The 22,857-nt window shown below is 40.8% G+C and overlaps 3 pseudogenes; 1 reads left to right on the forward strand and 2 right to left on the reverse strand.

Moving 5' to 3' along the window:
* The first annotated feature begins 579 nt into the window (after positions 1-579).
* Positions 580-5,430, forward strand: LOC135679416 (uncharacterized; annotated as a pseudogene).
* An 8,366-nt stretch (positions 5,431-13,796) lies between these two features.
* LOC135592634 (U4 spliceosomal RNA) lies at positions 13,797-13,935 on the reverse strand (annotated as a pseudogene).
* A 1,128-nt stretch (positions 13,936-15,063) lies between these two features.
* Positions 15,064-21,234, reverse strand: LOC135679423 (ABC transporter G family member 22-like; annotated as a pseudogene).
* Positions 21,235-22,857: the final 1,623 nt, after the last annotated feature.

Raw genomic sequence — 22,857 nt, forward strand, 5'->3', positions numbered from 1 at the left:
CCTCGAGGCTCACCTATATCGTGATTCACTATCTTGCCTATGACATAGAGATGTCACCGATGACCTAAGGACATGATATGCTTGGTCGAGTCCCTTGAGGGTATATAATCGAATCAGACTTATCTTGTAATGATGGTGTTGATTGAACCGAACATCATAGTTGGTCGAATCCCTCGAGACCAATGGTGATTCGGAGGCCAAACAGGACGGGAATCATAAGGAGTTGTGATCGGCAAGAGTTGCCTACCTTTTGGGCTTAGTGTTATTGGTCGAGTCCCTAGAGGTCACACTAAGACACTGATTAGATCCTGATCCCCACTAGAAGTCTGTTGGAGACTTCTGTTTCACATGTTGAGGGTGTCGCGTAACTCGCTAGTAAAATAGTAGGAGCATATTAAGATAGAAGTCCATTTTTTTATTATTTATTTTTTTATAAAATCTGCATGTTATTTATTTCTGCTGCATCTTTATTTTCAAAAAATATCGCTTTCAAATCCCTTACATGGCATACTTGATGTCAACCGCCTCATTGGTCCAGATTATACGAATTGGCTTCGCAACTTGAGAATTATTCTCACGATGGAAAAAATCGCATACGTCCTTGATACAGTGATGCCTATGCCTAAGGAAGGGGCAAGCCAAGATGAGATCGCTCGATACGTGAAGTACATTGATGACTCCACCCTTGCTCGGCATTATATGTTGAGCTCCATGACTCCTAAGTTACAAAGGCAGTATGAAAAGATGGATGTCAGATCCATTCTCCTACATGTCCGCAAACTGTTTGAGGAATAGGGAAGGACTCAGCGATATGAGATATCCAAGAGTCTCTTCTGTGCAAGGATGACTGAGGAGACACCGGTTCAGAACCATGTCCTAAAGATGATTGAGTGGATAAAGAAACTCACAGGTCTAGGAATGGTCCTAAAGGATAACCTGTGTGTGAATCTTGTACTTCAGTCCCTATCAAATTCCTTTTCACAGTTCGTAATGAATTTTTTATATGAACAAGCTTGAGGTGACTCTCCTAAAGCTCCTCAATATGTTGAGGGAGGTAGAGAGCACTATCAAGAAAGAGAAGTCAGTTCTCTCTACATTGGTAAGACTAGAAAGAAAAAGAAAGCAGAAAAGTCCCTTAAGAAGGGCAAGGGCAAAGGCAACCCAGGTAAATCAAAGGTTACTAAGAAAGACCCGACAAAGGACAAAAGCCAATATTTTCACTACGGAAAAGATGGGCATTGAAAGAGGAACTACAAAGAGTACCTTTTAGAAAGGGTGAAACAGAAGCTTGGAGAAACTTTAGGTACATTCACGATCAGTTTCCAGTTATCATATTTTTATGATAGTGCATTAGTATTGGATACTAGTATTGCTTATCACATCTGTAATTTGTTATAGATTTTGGCTAAGCCGAAGAGATTGGCGAGAGGAATATTGCATAATTGTTAGTTTATGCTAGATACTACTCCACATATCATGAATGTAGGAGTGTCCAAGAGGAAATAAGATGAGGTGAACAATGCATACCAATAGCATTGTAGACTAGGTCACATCCATGAGAGAAGGATTCAATAGTTGCTAAAGGATGGATATCTAGATCCATTCGACTATGAGTCATATGTAACTTGCGAGCCTTGCCTTCGTGAAAAACTAACCAACTCTCCATTTAGTGGAACTGGAGAGAGAGTCACTGAGCTGTTGGAACTCATACATAATGATGTATGTGGACCCATGTCAACTCATGTCATTGGTGATTACTCCTACTTCATTACCTTTACTGATGATTTCTAAATGTATGAACATGTGTATTTAATGAAGTACAAGTCTGAGGCCTTTGAGAAATTCAGAGAGTATAAGAATGAAGTGAAGAACCAAACTAGAAAGAGTGTCCGGACTTTTTGATCAAATCGAGGAGGTGAGTACTTAAGTATAGAGTGTTGGGAAATCTTGGGGGCGACATCACATGCGCAGCGGAAGAACAAGAAAACAAAATCCCCGATTCCCAAAAGGATGTTCGTCGTCGTGCGAAGATTGGTGCGCAAAATCCGTGAAACTTAAAACTGCATATAGATTAGATTGTGTTACCTAGGGAGATCGTATATCCCTATTTCCTTGCAGATCCTTAGGAGAGGGTGAAGGAGGTCAAGCGTCCTCCTCTCTAGTGGTGATCCACACAGCAGGGTTGCGACGACGCTCCTCAAAACTCCAGGCCTGCTCTGAGGTGGAGAGGGGGAGGAGAATAGGAAAGGCAAGCAAAGGCTCTAGCCTATGAGGCTCTGAATCCCTCCTATTTATAGAGGTCCCGTGTCAAACCCTAATGGGTCCTCCCCTAGTGGGTATTGGATCTGCATCCAATAAGACAAGGGCTCCGTCGGATATCTCATATCCGAACCTCTACTCATCGCAATGCCTACCATATATGCGTGACCCTCTAGGCCCAATATCGAGCTGGCCGTGAGTCATACCTGTCAGAACTCCTTCTAACTTAGTGAATTATTATCTCTGTAATAATTCACTCGACTCATCGACTACGGACATACTAGGCCACTATGCCATAGTCCCCAGACGATACAGGGGAATCCAATCCATTGGACCTGTCTGTCCTCAGTTACCGTGTACCTATAGTCCCTCATCCATCTAATATCCTAGAGACCGTATATCGAGCATGGTGTTGTCAGACCCATACGGTTTCTACTCGAGTCTCGCTCTAATCGGATTCTCCCGAAGAACTCTTTCTCTCTCAACCCGAATGACCCTGGCCAGGGATTTGTCTGAGCGAGAACACATGAGATATTCCTCTCATGACGCCGAGAGTGGATGATCCTCTATCGACACTCAATAGCCCTCGTAAGGTCGACTACCACTCCCAATGACCAGCTGTACTAGATCTGGGACAGTCAAACCTATAAGTCCGGTATCAAAGAGTGGAGCACTCATACAGGACATCCTTGGTGTCTCAAGTCTAAGGACCAGATACACCACTAGGACTACGGAATCGCTGTCTGACAATAAGGCATCATCAACCATCCAGCATTTCATAAGCGGATCAATCAGTGAACTCATTCTCCAATGAGCACCTGTACTGTATCCCTAGTGTCCCTACACGAGCAGCTATGAGACCAGCTGCATCCATCATATGGACGGGTATACAGCACACCAGTCTGTCCGATTATTACGATGTCCCTCTCGAGTAACCTATGACCAGGATTATTTAGGATATGTGTTTAAAGGTGAATCGATCTCATTATCGTGATCTCATCACGATCCGATTCCCATTGCACAAATCCAAGGACATCACAATATATATATACACATATGCAATAGTTATAAAGTGATATACGCCAAAATATAATAAGCAAAAAGATTCTGTATCAAGTCACACGTGCCATCACTCACGTTATTGGTTTGCTGGGCACCTATGACTAGCATAGAGTTTACCTGATTCCTCAAGGACCATAAGATTCTATCTCAATGGACACCTCCTTATACACCTCAGTGCAATGGTGTATCTGAAAGGAGGAATCATATGTTGTTAGACATTGTACGGCCCATGATGAGTTTCGTTGACCTACCCATCTCATTTTAGGGATATGCCCTAGAGACCACAACTTACCATCTGAACAGAGTTCCAACTAAGTCAGTAGTATCTACACCATATGAGATATAGAAAGGGAAAAAGCCCGATCTTAAGGTTGTTAAGATTTGGGATAGCCCTGCCCACGTTAAAAGACACAACCCCGATAAGTTGGAATCAAGGATGGAGCGGTGCAAGTTCGTGGGATACCCTAAGGAAGCTTATGGGTATTATTTCTATCATCTTGAGGACCAAAAGAACTTGTAGCCAAGAGAGCAGTGTTCTTTAATAAGGAACATATTCTTGGCGAAAATAGTGGGAGCATGATAGAGTTGAGCGAGGTTGGAGAACCTAGCTCAAGCACCACTCTATAGCCCGAGTCTGTTCAGGTACCTAACACAAAAGTTCCAACTTTAAGTAGGTCCGGCAGGATATCATATCCTCCTGAGAGATATGTGGGACATATTGGAGGAGAGAATGTTGAGGATATTGATCCTCAAACCTATGAGGAGGCTATTATGAGTATAGACTTTGAGAAGTGACAAGAAGCCATGAATTCTGAGATGGATTTCATGTCCTCCAACAAGGTTTGGAACCTAGTTGATGCACTTGAGGGTATTATACCTATCGGTTGCAAGTGGATCTTTTAGAAAAAGATCGGAGTAGATGGAAAGGTAGAGACCTATAAAGCAAGACTAGTGGCTAAAGGGTATCGTCAAAGGCAAGGTGTTGATTATGACGAAACCTTCTCACCCATAGCCGTGCTAAAATCCATTCAAATTCTATTGGCTATTATAGCATACTATGATTATAAGATCTGGTAGATGGACGTGAAAATCGTATTCCTCAATGCCAACCTCGAGGAGAAGGTGTATATGACACAACTCGAGAGATTCATGTTCAAGGACTGCCTAGATAAGGTGTGCAGGTTGTTTAGATCCATTTATAGACTAAACTAAGTTTCTTGAAGTTAGAACATAGGGTTTGATGAGGTAATCAGATCTTGTGACTTCGTTAAGAATGAAGATGAGCCTTGTGTGTATAAGAAAGTAAGTGGGAGAGCCATCACCTTCTTAGTGTTATATGTGGATGACATCCTAATCATTATGAATGATGTAGGAATGCTATCCACAGTAAAGGCTTGGTTATCTAGACACTTCTCCATGAAGGACTTAGGGAAAGAATCCTATATCTTAGGGATTTAGATCTATAGAGATAGATACAAGAGGATGCTTGGCTTGTCCTGGTCCAAGTACATAAACACCATTATTAAAAGATTTGGCATGGAAAATTCCAAGAGAGGTCTTATACCGAGAAGACATGGGATATCGCTTTCTAGGAGTATGTCCCCAAAGACTCCTAAAGAAAGGGCGAACATGGATAGGATATCCTATGCCTCAGCAATAGGGTCTATCATGTATGACATACTATATACCAAGTCTAATATAGCACATGCTCTGAGTGTCATGAGTAGGTATCAAGCAAATCCAGGCTTGGAACACTAGAATACAGTAAAGTGTATCCTTAAGTACTTGAGGACTAAGGATCTTTTACTAGTATATAGAGGTAGTAGCTTTAGGGTTAAAGGCTACACAGATTCGAGTTTTCAGTCCGATGTCGATGATAGTAAGTCGAATTCAGGGTATGTGTACACCTTGAATATAGGAGCAGTGTGTTAGAAGAGTTCCAAGCAGGATACTACTACTGACTCGACCGTAGAGGCGGAGTACATTACTATAGCAGAGGCAGCAAAAAAGGGAGTCTGGATGAAGAAGTTCATCACAGATCTAGGAGTCATGCTATGTAGTAAGGAGTCGATTTCCTTATATTGCGACAACTATAGGGTGATTGCTTAAATAAGGGAACCCGAGTCTTATCAGAAGTGTTTTGAGGAGGTTTCAACTTATTCGAAAAATCGTGACCCAAGGAGATGTAGCAGTGGAAAGAGTTCCATACGAAGATAACATTGCAAATCTACTAACAAAGCCGTTGTCTTAGATTGTCTTTAAGCGTCACAGGGGTCTAATAGGGATCAGACATATAGGTGATTAATTTTAGGTCAAGTGGGAGATTGCTAGTCATATGTGCCTTGCAAGTCAATCAGGTGAGTGATGACACATGTAACTTAACACGTAGTCTTTTTACTTATTATATTTTAATATTTATCATTTTATATTGACTATTACATATATGCATATATATATTATGATGTCCTTGTATCTGTGTAATGCGAATCGGATCGTGATGAGATCATGATAATGAGACTGATCTGCCTTTAAAGACATATCCTAAATAATCCCGGTCATAGGTTACTCGGGTGGGACATCGAGATAACCAGATAGACTGATGTACTATATACCCGTCCATATGATGGATGCAATTGACCTCATAGCTGCTGGTGTGGGGATACTAGGAATACGGTACAGGTGCTCATTGGAGAATGAGTTTACTAATTGATCCACTTACGGAATGCTGGATGGTTGATGATACCTTATTGTTAGACAATAATTTCATAGTTCTAGTAGTGTATCTGGTCCTTAGACTTGAGACACTAATGATGTCCTATATGAGTGCTCCACTCTTTGATACCAGACTTATAGGTTTGGATGTCCTAAATCTAGCACAACCTGTTATCGGGAGTGGTAGTCAACTTTATAAGGGCTATTGAGTGTCGATAGAGGATCATCCACTCTCGGAATCATGAGAGAAATATCTCATATGTTCTTGCTCAAACAAATCCCTGGACAGGGTCATTCAGATTGGGAGAGAAAGAGTTCGTCGGGAGAATCTGATTAGAGCGAGACTCGAGTAGAAATCGTATGGGTCTGATAGCACCGTACCCGGTATATGATTTCTGGGATATTAGATGGATGAGAGACTATAGGTACATGGTAACTAAGGACAAATAGGTCCAATGGATTGGATTCTCCTATATCGTTTAGGGACTACAGCGTAATGGCCTAGTACATCTGTAGTCGATGAATCGAGTGAATTATTATAGAGATAATAATTCACTGAGCTAGAAGGAGTTTTGACAGGTATGACTCACGGCCAGCTTGATATTAGGCCTAGAGGGTCACACACATATGTTTGGCATTGCGATAAGTAGAGGTTCGGATATGAGATATCCGTCGGAGCCCCTATTAAATAAGCCCCTGAGTTATTGGATCCTATGGATAAGATCTAATAAGAGCTCATGAGAGATTATTAGATAGAGACCTACTAATCTAAGAGGCTTGGGTAGTTGAATGGAGATTCAATACCCAATAGGGCTAGATCTATTAGGGTTAAGTTGACAAGGGACCTCTATAAATAGGAGAGAACTAGTGGTTCATAGGCTAGAGCTTTTTGGTTGCCTCTCCTATTCTCCTCTCCCTCTCCACCTCAAAGCAGGCCTAGAGTTTTGAAGAGCATCGTCGTAGCCCTATTGTGTGGATCACTGCTAGAGAGGAGGGCGCTTGACCTCCTTTACCCTCTTCTAGAGATCTGCAAGGATTCAGGGATATACGATCTCCCTATGTAACACAATCTATTCCATATGTAGTTTTAAGTTTCATGATTTTTGCACACCATTCTTTGCACGACGACAAACACAACTTTGGGAATTTGGGGATTTTATTCTTCTGTTCTTCTGCTCCACATGTGATGTCACCCCCAAGATTTCCCAACACTCCCTAGGTAATACAATCTATCTTATACGCAGTTTCACAGAGTTTTGCACACCAAACTTTGCACGATAACAAACATATATTTGAGAATTTGGGGATTTTATTTTTTCTGTTCTTCTGCTGCGCATGTGATGTCGCCCCCAATATTTCTTAATAGTAGGCAAGATATTGAAGCATGATATATGTGAGCCTCTACGGACTCGACCAACTCGACCTAGATCGGGAATTGATTTCTACCTATAACGACGGAAGGCCACATATCAATCTAATTGTCTCACATTTACTGACTTAATATTATCGAGAGAGGGGATTTTGATTTGATCTCCTAATATGACATGTCCCACATATATATATTTAACATATATCTACATCACTTGTAAATATATATATTTAGTAGGTGTATAGATAATAACACATCATATGAGTAATCATACCAGATAATCATGGACCACAACCTAATATAATTAGGCTTGAGCCAGTGGGCTCAATCACTCACATCACTATCTATGTGTTCATTGGGGCATCTTCATGCCCTATGATCGTCCTTGTCGGTTTTGTCGGCATGTCGGTACATCTACATGTGTCACGATCGTTCGTTTCGACCTCGTGAGTCCTATGACTTCCACGCTCCTATTGTGCCTCCTTATGTAATTACAACTTAATCATAAGCACGAGACTCGATAATAAATAAGAAATAAATTGGAGGCTCGTAGGCCCCAATAATAATAATAATTACATCACATGTATACACACATCATATGGTCCATAATCATTCGTCCACATCACACATCACATATACACATCACCATGTAGGACTACTAAATAATAATAATTAATTACACTATTTAATTAATTATGTTATAATATTTTTGGAACCCTACCATAGAGTTCCCCATATGACAAGTAGTCCCTTATATGGCTAGGAAATCTTAGTCACTAAGGACTCCCTTGTGGCGATGAATCCTAGGCCATAGTGTTGCCTTATATGGCTAGGAAACCCAGTCACCAACGAGTCCCTTGCAGCCAGGAAACCTTGGCTATAGGGCAGCCTTGGGCAGCTAGGAAAATTGGCCGCTTACTTGCCCCATGCGGCCAGGAAATCCTGGTCGCCAGGGGTGCCCCTTGTAGCCAGGAAACCTGGCTACAAGGCTGCCATGCAGCAGGTTGAGAGCACCCTTGCTGCTCTTGACCCTACTACTTTTGGCCAGGCTAAGAGCAGCAAATTGTGCTCTCGACCAAGGTTGCAAGCAGCCTTCAGCCAAGGTAGCAATAATTGCTGCCCTTTCTTCCTATTTTTGTGTTAACAAATTTGACATCAAAAGCTCTCTCTAAAACACCTCTTAATAGTAAGAAAATATACAACACAGATTTAAAAACTATGACAAAAAATCACAGCAATCGTGCAAAAATAATTCTACGTGATTCAACACAACACACGTAGTTTAAAAGTCAATCTTTGCACGAGCAACCTAGCTCTAATACTACTATTAGAAAATCTTGTGGTGATATCATATACACAATAGAAGAATAGAAACAAAAACATAAATTTTCCACAAGAAAAAGGTTTCTTATCGTTGTACAAAGATTAGTGCGTAAAAACCTATGAAAACAAAATAACTATGCATACATAGGAGATTGTGTTACCTAGGGAGATCGTATATCCCTGAATTCCTAGAGATCTATAGGAGAGGATGAAGGAGGTCAACTGTTCTCCTCTATAGTGGTGATCCACATGGCAGGGGCTGCGAAGACGCTCCTCAAATTGCTACACAATCCTCCTCGCAACGCGCACCATACAATCAAGAAGGGGCTACCCCTTCTTATTGTCCACACACCCCAAACAGAGGCTATAGGTTAAGAAGGAAAATAGAAGGTGGCAGCAAAAAAGAACTTAGCTTATGACCCTTTGGTTCCCTCCTATTTATAGAGGCCCCTTATTAACTTAACCCTAATGGATCCTGCCCTATTGGATATTGGATCTCTATCCAATTATCTAAGCCTATTAGATTAGTGAGTCTCTATCTAATAATCTCATATTAGCTCTTATTGGATCTCATCTACAGGATCTAATAATTCAGGGGCTTAATGGATATCCAATAAGATAAGAGCTTCGATGGATATCTCATATCCAAACCTCTACTCATCGTAACACCTACCATATGTGTGTGACTCTCTAGGCCCAATATCGAGCTGGCTGTGAGTCATTTCTATCAGAACTTCTTTTGGCTTAGTGAATTATTATCTCCATAATAATTCATTTAACTCATCGACTATGGATGTACTAGGCCACTACGCCGTAGTCCCCAAACGATATAAGAGAATCCAATCCTTTGAACCTATCTATCCTTAGTTGTCATGTACCTATGGTCCCTCATCTATCTAATATCCTAGGGACCATATACCGAGCATACTGCTGTCAGGCTTATATAGTTTCTCATCGAGCCTCACTCTAATCGGATTCTCCCGGAGAACTTTTTCTCTCTCAATCCAAATGGCCATGGCCAAGGATTTGTCTGAGCAAGAATGTATGAGATATTCCTCTCATAATATTGAGAGCGAATAATCCTCTATCGATACTCAATAGGCCTCAAAAGTTTGGCTATCACTCCCAATGATTGATTGTACTAGATCTAGAACTTCAAAACCTATAAGTCCAGTATCAAAGAATGAAGTATTCATACAAGATATCCTTGGTGTCTCAAGTCTAAGGATCAGGTACACCACTAGGATGACGAAATCATTGTCTAACAATGAAATATCATCAACAAACCAGTATTCTGTAAGTGGATTAATCAATAAACTCATTATCCAATGAGCATTTGCACTATAGCCCTAATATCCCCACATGAGTATATATGAGACCAGCCACCTTCATCATATGGACGGGTATATAACATACTAGTCTATCCGATCTCGATGTCCCTCTCGAGTACCTATGACCAAGATTATTTAAAGTATGTGTTTAAAGGTGAATCGATCTCATTATCGTGATCTCATCATGATCCGATTCCCATTACACAGATCCATGGACATCACAATATATTTATACATCAAGCAATATAAAGTGAAAAAATATTACAATAATAATAAGCAAAGAGAGTGCATATCATATCATACATGTCATCACTCACACGTGATTAGCTTGTAGGGCATCTATAACTAACACTATCGACACTCAATATCCCTTGTAAGGTTGGTTGCTACTCCCGATGATCGATTGTATTAGATCTGAAACTTCTAGGCCTATAAGTCTAGTATCAAAGAGTGGAGTACTTATATAGGATATCATTAGTATCTCAAGTCTAAGGATCAGATATACCATTATGATGACGGAATCACTATATGACAATAAGACATCATCAATCACCAGCATTCCGTAGGTGAATCAATCAATAAACTCATTCTCCAATGAGCACCTGCATTATATCCCTAATGTCCCTACATGAGCAGCTATGAGACTAACCGTCTCCATCATATGGACGAGTATATAGTACACTTGTTTGTTTGGTTATCTTAATATCTCTCTCGAGTAACCTATGATCATGATTATTTAGGGTATATATTTAAAGGCGAATCGGTCTCATTATCATTATTTCATAACGATATGATTCCTATTGTACAAATCAATAGACAATATAATATATATATACAATAAGCAATATAAAGTGAAAAAAATATTAAGCAAAAAGAGTATGTATCATATCACACATGTCAATACTCATGTGATTAGCTTACAAGACACTTATAATTAGCAGATCCCATGTTTTAGCTTAGGAGGTGTAGTTCTTAGGAAGAAAACATTTAACTTATTAACATTAACCCTAAGATTGTCAAGGAAGCAAATTTATCAAGCACTGAAAGTATAGCAAAATATAATTTTTTATTCACCTAAAAAGGAGATTAAGACATTGTTCGCAAACATCAGGTGCAAGGTGCAAGATCTTGACCCCTTTTATGTTGAAAGGAGCCAACTTGTTGGAAGTTGTAAGATCCAATAGGATAGATGAGAGAACTTATTATAGGATGATATAAATATCTCGGATAGGGGGTCATCCTGTCTAGTGCCCCCTATGGGGAACCAATTAGAAGTGTTGTCATTAATTAAACATATAAAGGAAGCATTCATCTCACATATAAAGGTGGTGGGGAAGTTCATAAGGTCCACCACCTTGAGGATAACATCGCACGAGAGGTTATTGAAAGCTTTCTCAATGTCTAATTTTAAAATGATAACAAGTGAGAGTCCTCAGTATAAGTCATCTAGTGGATCAATTTATTGGCGATTAGGATATTATGGATAAAACAACCAAGAATGAAAGCTAATTGGTTGGATATGCTAATTAAGGTAAGGGTGTATTCTATTAGCCAAGACTTTAGAAAGGAATTTATATGGGACATTACATAAGGCTATGGATATGATAAACTTTGAATTTTTCAAGACTATCCCCGAGGATGAAGACAATGAATGTTCTACCCCAATTGAAAGGTAAGGATTTGGACTCAAAGAGGCGGTTGAAAATGTCAATGATGTTGCCACTAAGGGAGTCCTGGTAGGTTTGGAAGAATTCAATGTTGAAGCCATCTAAGTCAAGGCTTTTGCCCATTTGCCTATTACATTTATAAGAGGGAGAGGGAGGTATTGATGTAGCGTCAAAGAGCTGTGGAAGAGGAGGAATGGTTTCCCAAGACCCCTTGACGTTAGGGCCTGCACTGGTCCAAAAGGCAATGTACCAAGGTAAGAAGTTGGAGAGGATGTCATAGTGTTAGGAGACAATGTCCCTATTATCTAGCTTTATGAAATTAATACAGTTCCTTTTTGTTTCTAAGGGTGGCCACTCTATGGAAGAAAGCAGTGTTGCCATTCCTCTTAGTATTATAGTTGATTTTAGCTCGTGGCTCACTTAACGTGAAGCTATTTGTTTAAGATAGATAGCTTATTATGAAGGCATATGAGTTTTGTATGCTCAACAGTGGTGAAAGAAGTATTAGAGTCTCTAATCTCAAGGGCAATGATTTAATAGTCGGTCTCAATAATGGTCTTCTCCAAATTGTGATCGTGGTTACATTGCCAGTGAGAGAGCAAATGACCAGTGTAAGAAAACTTAGAGTGAAGGTCATTCGAGGGGTCTCCATCCTTAGAGTTCGTACGAGTGAGTTATCATTATTACTAACATCTTGATAGTTAGTCTAAAAAGATTCAAACCTAAAAATCTTGATTCTATACTTAGATTCTTATCCGACTTGAAGGAAATGATAAAAAAAGAGGAATAATCCGATACCGCACGAGCAAAATGGTAAATAATAATTTTATTATAGAGAGAAAACCAAAATGGACTATTGAGGATCTATCAAGCCCGAGTAGAACCCCTAAAAGAATCAAATCAGTTATTGCTCCATGTAAAACGATTACCAAAAAATCAAGATCAATAAGACCAGTATTAAGGATAAAGTTATGAAAATCCACAACCGACTTCCAAAGATGAAATATCTACCTCCCAATTTGTCATTAAAATCTCCATAAGCAATCTAATGAATGCTAATCGAGCTAACATTGAAAAAGAGATTCCATAAAAAGTAACGAACAGTGAGTGAGACAAGTGCTATCATAAACACTAAAGGAGCTAAAGGACTATTAAGTCAAGTAAAAACCCTAAAGGAACCAAATTGATTATTGCTCTATGTAAAATGATTATAGAAAAATCAAGATCAATAAGACCAGTATTAAAGATAAAGTCATAAAAATTCATAACTGACTTCGAAAGATAAAATGATTTACGTCCCAATTTATCGTTGACAAAAAGAATTACATTAAAATCATCACAAACAATCTAACAAATACTAATCGAGCTAACATTAAAAAAAAAAATTGTATAAAGAGTGATAAATAATGAGATAAGTGCTAGCATAAACCATAGAAAAGAGGGAATGAAAGATATATGAGGCTTTAATAATAAAATTGACGCATCGAAAAGATTTACTCACTACACTACAATAGCCTTTATCGAGTTGTTCATCCAAGCCACCAATGTCCCGTCTAATAATTTGGTAATCGTAATGTACTCACCAGTCCAATGACATCTAAGCCGCTAAAGGAAGCAGGCACTGTGATCCACACTAAGATAGTTTCAACTAGAGAAGTAATGTCCGAGCTATGTATCTTGAGGAGGCTGAAAAATCACTCATGAGTCTCTCTTTCGACACGCCCCTACAGTTACAATAGAGGATGATCATTCCAAAAGGGAGGCAGGCTGCTACGCCATCTAAGACTGCTTGATGGCAGAGTTGAGGAAGATACACCATTTTTAACCCTTCCAGGACTAGAATTGCTTATTGGGAAATGCGAGTGCAAGATTAAGGTTTCGGCCTCCTGTCCTTTGAACTAGAATCGCTTCAAACATGTGCGCTTCTTGGAGAGTTTGATGCTGTTTCATCCATTGGTGTCTAAGTTATTCATTGTTTTTCTTCTCTTTTATACTTATGTATATACTTGCTTAATTTCTCCGTAATTTGTTGTATGACCATATATATTCCTATAAATCAAGGTCGTTATGTCATGTAATTGGACTCTGACACAAGTAATTAGGCGCAGGATCAAACCCGGCCAAAGAGGAGTTCGGAAATAGTTTTCAACCAGCGGTTGTCGCGCCTCGGTTATAACATCACAAACTGCAACATTGCTCCAAGTGCGAAGATTGCCAACTCTTATCCACATCCCTCCTCTTATGCAGCTTAAGTCTTGGTTCTATTTCTTTTCTACCGATGTGGGACTGAACCACCTACAATCTCAAATCTCTGCCAACTAATCTCAACTCTCCCAATTTTCTCAGTGCCACGTGTGCACAGGTGAGCGATGTGGCCCACCTCACATCAAAACTCTTAAACAATAGAAGGGGAGGTAACCTTACCCCAAACTGCAGACAAGGTTAAAACAAGGGCGAATTAATGAGAAAAACTCCTAACTTTACAAATTTTTTATATAACGCTCCAACTCTAAAATATTTTTACAGAATATTTTTTATAAATAATTATTTTACCCCTAGTTTTCATCGGACTTGCCCCTATGTGTGTGGAAGCGAGGATAGCTCATGTTTCTCCTCCTTTCTTGCATGAGAGCCATGGGTGAACATAATAATAATCGACAAGGTAGAATGGTGTGGCTCTATGTGAGGTAGTCAAGGTCAGATTAGGATTTGTGGGTAGCGACGATGAAGGTTGTGTGCGACAGGCTCTTGCATGAAGGCTATGTGTGATAGGCCTTTGCACGATGGTCGAGTGGTGATTCTCATGCATCATTCTTCGTTCTTCGTTGTGCGATGAGCGCAGGCTAGGTGTGTAAGATCAAGGCTCATAGGGTCAATGGAGATAACAACCCTTGTGTGAGGATTACTAGAGGCGATAATAGAGCAATATGATCTTTTTATATAGTCAAGGTTATTATATAAGAATTTTTTAAAGCTAAAACACTATGTAAAAAATTCTTAAAATTAGAGGATTTTTTTATTTATTCTTAAAATAATACCCAGTAAAATTATAATTCCAAAGTCGACTAATTTAGCATATATATATATATATATATAATTCCATCGCTATATATCTGAGGCAAACCCGGGAAACGGGGCCTGGTATTATTCCGGAGCCCAAAGCTGGGAGGTAGCAGCAGCAACATACACGCACACAGTGGAGATTTGCTTCCCATTTGAAACAGTTCCCCCCAAAATCATTCATTTTAAAGTGATATATCTTTCTCATTTCCTGTTTCTGTAAACCGCAACTCAAACAATTGCTGCTTGTTGGACTCCACAGAAGAAGCTTTGCTCAAGATCAATTTGACAGCTTCATTCGTCTCAGGGAAATATATGCCAGGAATCGGTAAGCAAACACCATGGCGTTCAGAGTTGCGACTTCCTCAACACCACTGCCGAGTTGGGTGACATGTAAAGAGATGGTGGTAAATGGCCATACTGCACCTTCAGTAGGAGTCTGTAGGTATGGAAGTTGAAGGATACATAGCGGAGCCATGAACTGAATGCAGGAACTCTCTGCAAGATTGTTAGCAGCAGCTTATTAGTAGCAATGGAATTGCATTTTGAATGTAATAGAAATAATCCCTGTTATATTTCAAGAACTTTCTCTTCATGTGGTAGTGAACAAACAATGGAATTGCATTCATTTCTGCTAGATTTAGAGGATAAGCCATACTAAAGAAACATGTTTCGTCCTCAATAATTATTATGGATCTGGATCCCTAGATCTGTAAATTGTCAGTGAAACACATTTAATTTTCTAGCCTGTTAATTTGAGATTCTTATATGCAACATGTGAATTACTTTTTCTGATCAATCCTTTGAAATAATTAAAGAGCTTTGCTTTTAGTATTTGTGAAGTTACATGGAGTAATGCCTCTTGATCTCACTATTCGGATCAATATTTCAGAATTGCCTAAAAACCCTTGCTTGTGGTATTTGTCAAGTTACAGAGCCTAAGACCTCTTGATCTCACTATGATGATGAAAGAAACATGAATTACCAATGCGTATCATCGAAGAATTCTTTTCCTCTAATTATGATTGGATGATATGATCACGTGGTTTACAGCATAGCTATCAATTCCCTGCAAAACTGGCACGGCACAGCTTATCTGCACACCTAATACCTCTTAATCTCACTGCAATGATTAAAAAAAGAAAAATCAATTTGTATCAAAGAAGAATCTTTTTCCACTCATTATGATTGGATGATATGATTATGTAGCCTACTGCATAGTATCAATTCCCTGCGAATATGGCAGGGCGGTGCTTACCTAATGCCTCTTGATCTTGCTATGATAATGAAAGAAACAAGAATTATTAATGTGTATCAAAGAAGAATTCTTGCCTAATTTTTAGTTATCAGTTCCCTGCAAAAATGGCATGACAGTGCTTACCTTCACTGATCTCACTATGATCATAAAATAAACTAGAATTATCAATGTTTATCAGAAATTTTTTTTTCCTCTAGTGCAACCCACCACATAGTTATCATTTCCCTGCAAAATGGCATGGCAGTGCTTACCTAATACCTCTCACTATGATCATGAAATAAACAAGAACTATCAATGTTTGTCAGAATAATTTTTTTTCCTCCTCTTGTTATGATTGGATGATATGATCCTGTACCCTAATGCATAGTTATATGTTCTCCGCAAAAATGGTGCGGCACTGCTTACCTGCACAAAGAATCCACCAGCCAACATAAAGGTCATCACCGTCACTAAAGCTAGAGTGGTTGCCTTCTTGATGTCCATCAGTGAAGCACCAATTAGCAACCCTAACCCCAGCCAATTTTATCTAGTTTCAAGTCTCTTTGAACAGAAAGCCGACACATAGAAGCACACAAAGTCTAATTCTTACACATACCTGAGCAGCAATGATACATAGAAACACAATAAGCATGCTGAAAAAGAAGTGTTTGATACTTTGCCTTAGCCCTGCCATGAAATAGACGATCAACAGAAATATTATAGGTAGGATGAGATTGAGCAGCAAATCGCTTGTTGTTGTGGCCGTGAAATATGCACTTAGCTTGTACATGTCAACCAATCTTTCCTTGTTCAACATAGCTCTTTCTTGTGGAAATGTGAAGACTGCTGTGAAAACAGGGAACAAGCCCCAGAAGACAGATATGAAGAACAGCAAGCCAGCCTGCAGTATTCCATTTCGAACAGCAATCCAGCCTGCAGTATTCCATTTCGAACAGTAAAGCGCCATTTTCACTTGAATAAGCCCTTCCTTTTCTAATTTCATGCAAACATTATTGTTGATCTCCTGAATTTTCTTGATCATAATGCTAAAATGATTTTTTTGTCTGACCTTCCCCTTTGTCTCAGAAACACATGAATTGTGATCCATGTAAATAGTAGGAGCCAGAACAGGTAAATATGTAAGTTGTGCAAGAAATTTGGGAGTAGCATATTTACATACAAGTTTTAGAGATCAACGAAACTTGAAAGTCATTAATTAAGATAGAAATCAAATCTGTCAAAGCTCAAACAAGAAAACATGAAATGCAGATATCAACTGGAGGACTGGTTATATTTGTGGTCCTGTTACCCAAATCACAGATGCTTATGTAGTGTACACTGCTAAGTGTGAACCTATAACATAGTACTATGAGCTGTACCATTTTAGATACAAGAAACTTGGGAGTTAATAATATGATTTCAGTCAAATCTATGAAAGCTCAAAAAAGCAGCTGAGAAACATAAAATGTCAATTTGGGAACAGGTAGTAAAGGCTATGCTTCTGTTAACTAAATCAGATATGAAAATGAAATATGCACTGCAATGTGAACTGCTGGATGACGGATGCTGAAAGCTATGATTCTGTCTCACCGAACAACAGATGAACACATATATGAAATCTTATTTATGTAACGTTAAATAAATGGAAATCCTGCATATATGATACAACATTTGAAGTGAGTTCTCTTACCTGATCCTCTAAACCTCTTGGTGTGGCACTGCTTGAGTGCCACCAGAGTAAACCAAGTACCACTGCAGTGGCAAGAACCTGTGTGATTCTCATCTAACTCAAATAATCATGTCTTCTCTCTTTGAATCCTCTCCGAAACAGAATGGAGTATTGCTGGCACCAGCTTGATCCCCAATCTCTTTTTTGTGATGACAATGTGGCTTTCAGATCTTCACTTACTGGAACTGGCTCCAGAAGTGTTTTCTGTTGCTTGTCGGCAGCTATAAACTCATAGGCCTCGACCAGGTACTGTTTCATTATATGTTGCATTGGTCAGTAATTTAGAGGTTCCATTTTGCTGAGAGACTACCAGAACAAGCAAAACCATACTGCCTCCATCAGCTAATCTTTCTTTATTTTTCTTTACTTATGGGCAATGTATCAGAATCATATATAGTTGGACTATTTCTTTGTTAATCATCCATTCAATCTGCATAAGTATCAAAGGGAGTACGAAGTTGGATGTAGGAAAGCTGCACTTGTTCTTGGAATCACATCCTTTTTTAGGACAAAAGGAGAAGCTTTACCTTGTGAACATCTTCTGGAGATGGCTTGCCATTTCTTGTGTTGCTCCCCAAATCTTTTGACTGCACTTTCTTCTCCAGTTCTGATGGTATTGTGGTATCACTTATGTTGCCATTTGCAAGATCCAGCAGGAATTCTGCTGGGTTCATTGCAATGAGAGGAGAACATCCGATAGATGAGAAGTAATCCATAGCTTCAGATGCTTTTCCATAGTACAGCAAACTACCCTTTCCAAGAAGGATCAGTTTATCAGCAAACAGTCTGGTAGATGGTTGATGAATTGTAGTCACCACAGTTTTGCCAGTCTGCAAGGTTTCAAGAGAGACAAATTCATCAGTTCCATCAGTGTACTGTAACATAATTTGCACAGACATTTACAACATAAAGGAAACATGGTTTCTTGTGTTTCTTGAGCCTCAATTGAGCAGGCCAGAAACCTCTCTGATTCATTTAAGCTACTATGATAAATTTGGTTATGCAGGTCTTGTTTTCTATTCGGAAGGTCTGATAGACTGACTGTCAATTATGCTTAGGAGCAATGGCCAGTCAAAAACAGATTCCACTGCCTGCAAAATTGAAGACTGTCGATTTATGACAGTAGCTATTCACTATAAAAGGTTCAAAGAACAGAGAACCAACTTAAATTTTACTGATTTGCTCAAATTCAGTGATACAGCATGTAACCAAAATAATCATAATTGATACCTTGGCTATAGTGTGCAGAAGTTGCACTATTCTTAGGGCTGTCGTTGAATCAAGGCCAGAAGTGGGCTCATCAAGAAACAGCAAAGAAGGGTTTATTATGATCTCATTTCCAATGCACACCCTTTTCCTATCACCACCTGAAACTCCTCTCACAAAGCTCCCTCCAATAATAGTATCTTGGCACCTGTTATCAAAATGGAGAGCAAGATCAGATCTCATTAGTCATTCTACTGCAGAGTTTTTTGCTAATGTGAGGCAAAAGTTTCGAAAGCCAAAGATTGAAAAGCTACATTTCAAGCCCCGGCTCATGGATCGCACTCAGGGCCCTCTCTTCCTTCTGTTGTCTCGTCATCGTTCTTGGATGTCGAAGAAGAGCTGCATATGTTAGTGTTTCCTCTTTACAGTAAGATGTGTGAATAGAACATCGTCCTGCGTCACGAATCCGATCCTGAAAATTCACCTTCAGTCCCATCATCTTCTCCCAATTTCTGAAACTGTGCACGTGATGTTCTTTAATTTATGAGATCGGTTAAGAGAAAATATAGGATTAATTTCAATGTGAATTTTTATAGTTATCTAGGTTATCATGATCTAGTAGTTATAGGGTGATTTCAATAACTACCTCAATCATGATCTAGTAGTTATAGGGTAATTTCAATAACTACCTTAATCATGATCTAGTAGTTATAGGGTAGTTATCACTAGGTCCTATAAATAGGACCATAGTTCATGAAGTAAGGTATATAGAGAGTGTCTGCATTTGATATCTTGTAAGTATTCTTATCAATCCTCCTGTTTTTAAATACTACATCAGTTTTCTTGAGTCGAAAGGATTCTGTTTACTCGTATTGTAGTATTCTATTTTTTCCTTGCTCCTCCATCCACAACATTTGTGGTATCAGAGTCTAGTTTCAATCTGAACTGGGCATTATGGCTTTCAATGGCAATTCCATGTCTCAACCCCTTATTCCTATCTTCTCGAGCAAATGCTATGAATTTTGGAGTTTTAAGATGAAGACTCTATTCAAGTCTCAAGATTTTTGGGACTTAATAAAAAATTGATATGCGGATCCAGATTATTGAATCTCGTATTTTGATGATGAAACCACTTGATATATGTTTATGTTTTAATCTGCGTTTTGAGTGACGCAAGATGCTTCGATCGGGATGAGACAATTAAAGCAGGAAAAATCATGTTGTACCGGAGGAACATGTCAGAAGATTGGACATCGGGTCGGTGGATCAATCGACGTATCGACAGAAGGCTTCGGGCCATGGACTCGAGCATCGGGCCAAGAAGAGCGGGTATTGTGCCAAGGATATTGGAGTTACGGAGTCAACTGGCCGATTGGGCAATAGGCCGCAAGAGAGGACGATGCACCGAAGAATCGGACGAAGCGTCGAGGGACCAATGACATGCCGGACAACTTGGTTAATTGCTTAGGATTAATTGTCTCGATCGAAGTTTTATTTTACATATGTAGGATTAACTACGATGGAAGTAAGACATGCAGCAAGAGTTGCGCCGGAGTCAAGACTATGATCACGTTGGGAGTTCGAGAGTTTGACGGAAGTCCGAACGGTCATCGGAGGTTCTGCGGGAACAAATTCGAGAAGTCCAGGAGCTTGCCAAAGAAGCTCGTCGGAACTCGCCAAGTGGATCGTCGCAAGTCCAGGAGTTTGCCGGAAGTCCGCAGGAGCATCACCGAAGGTTCATTGGATGATTGACGGAAGTTCACCGGAAGCTCGCCGGAAGAAGCGATTGACGCACCAGAGCAAGTTGCAGTAAATGTCTTAAGAAATGTCATAGTTAGTATGTAGATTAAGTTAGGAATGGGAGGTGATTCCATTAACTTAATTTGGGGACAATTGGGCCCTTGACATACCCAAATTGGCCCGAATGGATCAACCCATTCGGACCAGAATTCCTGCCAAGCGGTGGCACCGCTAGGGTCGGCGATGGCACCGCCTAGGAGATGGTCTCCCAGGAAAGCTGCGCGGTGCAACCACTTAGGTCAGGCGGTGGCATCGCTTGGGCTCTGCGTGACTAGGCGGTGCAACCGCCTAGGTCAGGCGGTGGCACTGCCTGGGCTCAGTCTCCAAGCGAAACTGGGCGGTGTAACCACCCCTGACAGGCGGTGGAACTGCCTGAGCTCGGTCTCCGAGCTCTGCCAGGTGGTGCAACCGCCCCTATCAGGCCGTGGCATTACCCAGAGGCTCAGTCTCCAAGCTGCCAGGCGGTTGTTGCTAGTCATAGGTGCCCAGCAAGCCAATCACGTGAGTGATGGCACGTGTGACTTGATACAGAATCTTTTTGCTTATTATATTTTGGCGTATATCACTTTATAACTATTGTATAAATGTATATATATATTGTGATGTCCTTGGATTTGTGCAATGGGAATCGGATCATGATGAGATCACGATAATGAGATCGATTCACCTTTAAACACATATCCTAAATAATCTCGGTCATAGGTTACTCGAGAGGGACATCGTGATAACCGGATAGACTGGTGTGCTATATACCCGTCCATATGATGGATGCAACTGGTCTCATAGCTGCTCGTGTAGGGACACTAGGGATACAGTACAGGTGCTCATTGGAGAATGAGTTCACTGATTGATCCGCTTACGAAATGCTGGATGGTTGATGATGCCTTATTGTCAAACAGCGATTCCGTAGTCCTAGTGGTGTATCTGGTCCTTAGACTTGAGACACCAAGGATGTCCTATATGAGTACTCCACTCTTTGATACCAGACTTATAGGTTTGGCTGTCCCCAGATCTAGTACAGCTGGTCATTGGGAGTGGTAGTCGACCTTACGAGGGCTATTGAGTGTCAATAGAGGATCATCCACTCTCGGCGTCATGAGAGGAATATCCTATGTGTTCTTGCTCAGACAAATCCCTGGCCAGGGTCATTCGGGTTGAGAGAGAAAGAGTTCTCCGGGAGAATCCGATTAGAGCGAGACTCGAGTAGAAACCGTATGGGTCTGACAACACCATGCTCGATATACGGTCTCTGGGATATTAGATGGATGAGGGACTATAGGTACATGGTAACTGAGGACAGACAGGTCCAATGGATTGGATTCCCCTGTATCGTCTGGGGACTACGGCGTAGTAGGCCTGGAGTTTTGAGGAGCGTCGTCGCAACCCTGTTGTGTGGATCACCGCTAGAGAGGAGGACGCTTGACCTCCTTCACCCTCTCCTAAGGATCTGCAAGGAAACAGGGATATACGATCTCCCTAGGTAACACAATCTCTATATGCAGTTTTATGTTTTGCGAATTTTTGCGCACCAATCTTCGCACGACGACGAACATCTTTTTGGGAATCGGGGATTTTGTTTTTCTTGTTCTTCCGCTGCGCATATGATGTCGCTCCCCAATGATTTCCCAACAGTGGTATCAGAGCCAGGTTGTTCGTGCGAATGATTAGTTTTGAACTGCGTGTGTTGTGTTTAGGAAGAATATTGACGTCAAAATCGTTGACGCAAAAGCGAGAAAGGGCAGCAACAGTTGCTGCCCTCGATCTGCGTGCGTGCAGCGCAGCCGAAGGCGGGCAGCGCAGGGGCTGCGTCTGCAGCAGCCGGCCGGCGGCCTGCTTGCAGCAGGCTTGCTGCCGGCGGGGCTGGCAACCCGCGGGCAGAGGCGCCGCAGGGCAGCGGCGCCTGCCGCCGAAAGGAAGCGGCGCCTGCCGCCGCAGGGCAGCGACGCGCGACGCCTGCCGCCGCTGCTCCCGCGGGCGAAACCCCCCCACAGGGGCGGCCGCCCGGCGGTACAGCACCGCCTGCGGAGGCAGCGGCGCCCGAAGGGGGCGCCCACCCGCAGCGGCATCGCCGCCAGCGGGCGTGCCGCCTGCAGGCGAGGGCA

The sequence above is a fragment of the Musa acuminata genome, chromosome BXJ1-1 (assembly GCF_036884655.1).
Source record: "Musa acuminata AAA Group cultivar baxijiao chromosome BXJ1-1, Cavendish_Baxijiao_AAA, whole genome shotgun sequence".
Classification (NCBI taxonomy): Eukaryota; Viridiplantae; Streptophyta; class Magnoliopsida; order Zingiberales; family Musaceae; genus Musa; species Musa acuminata.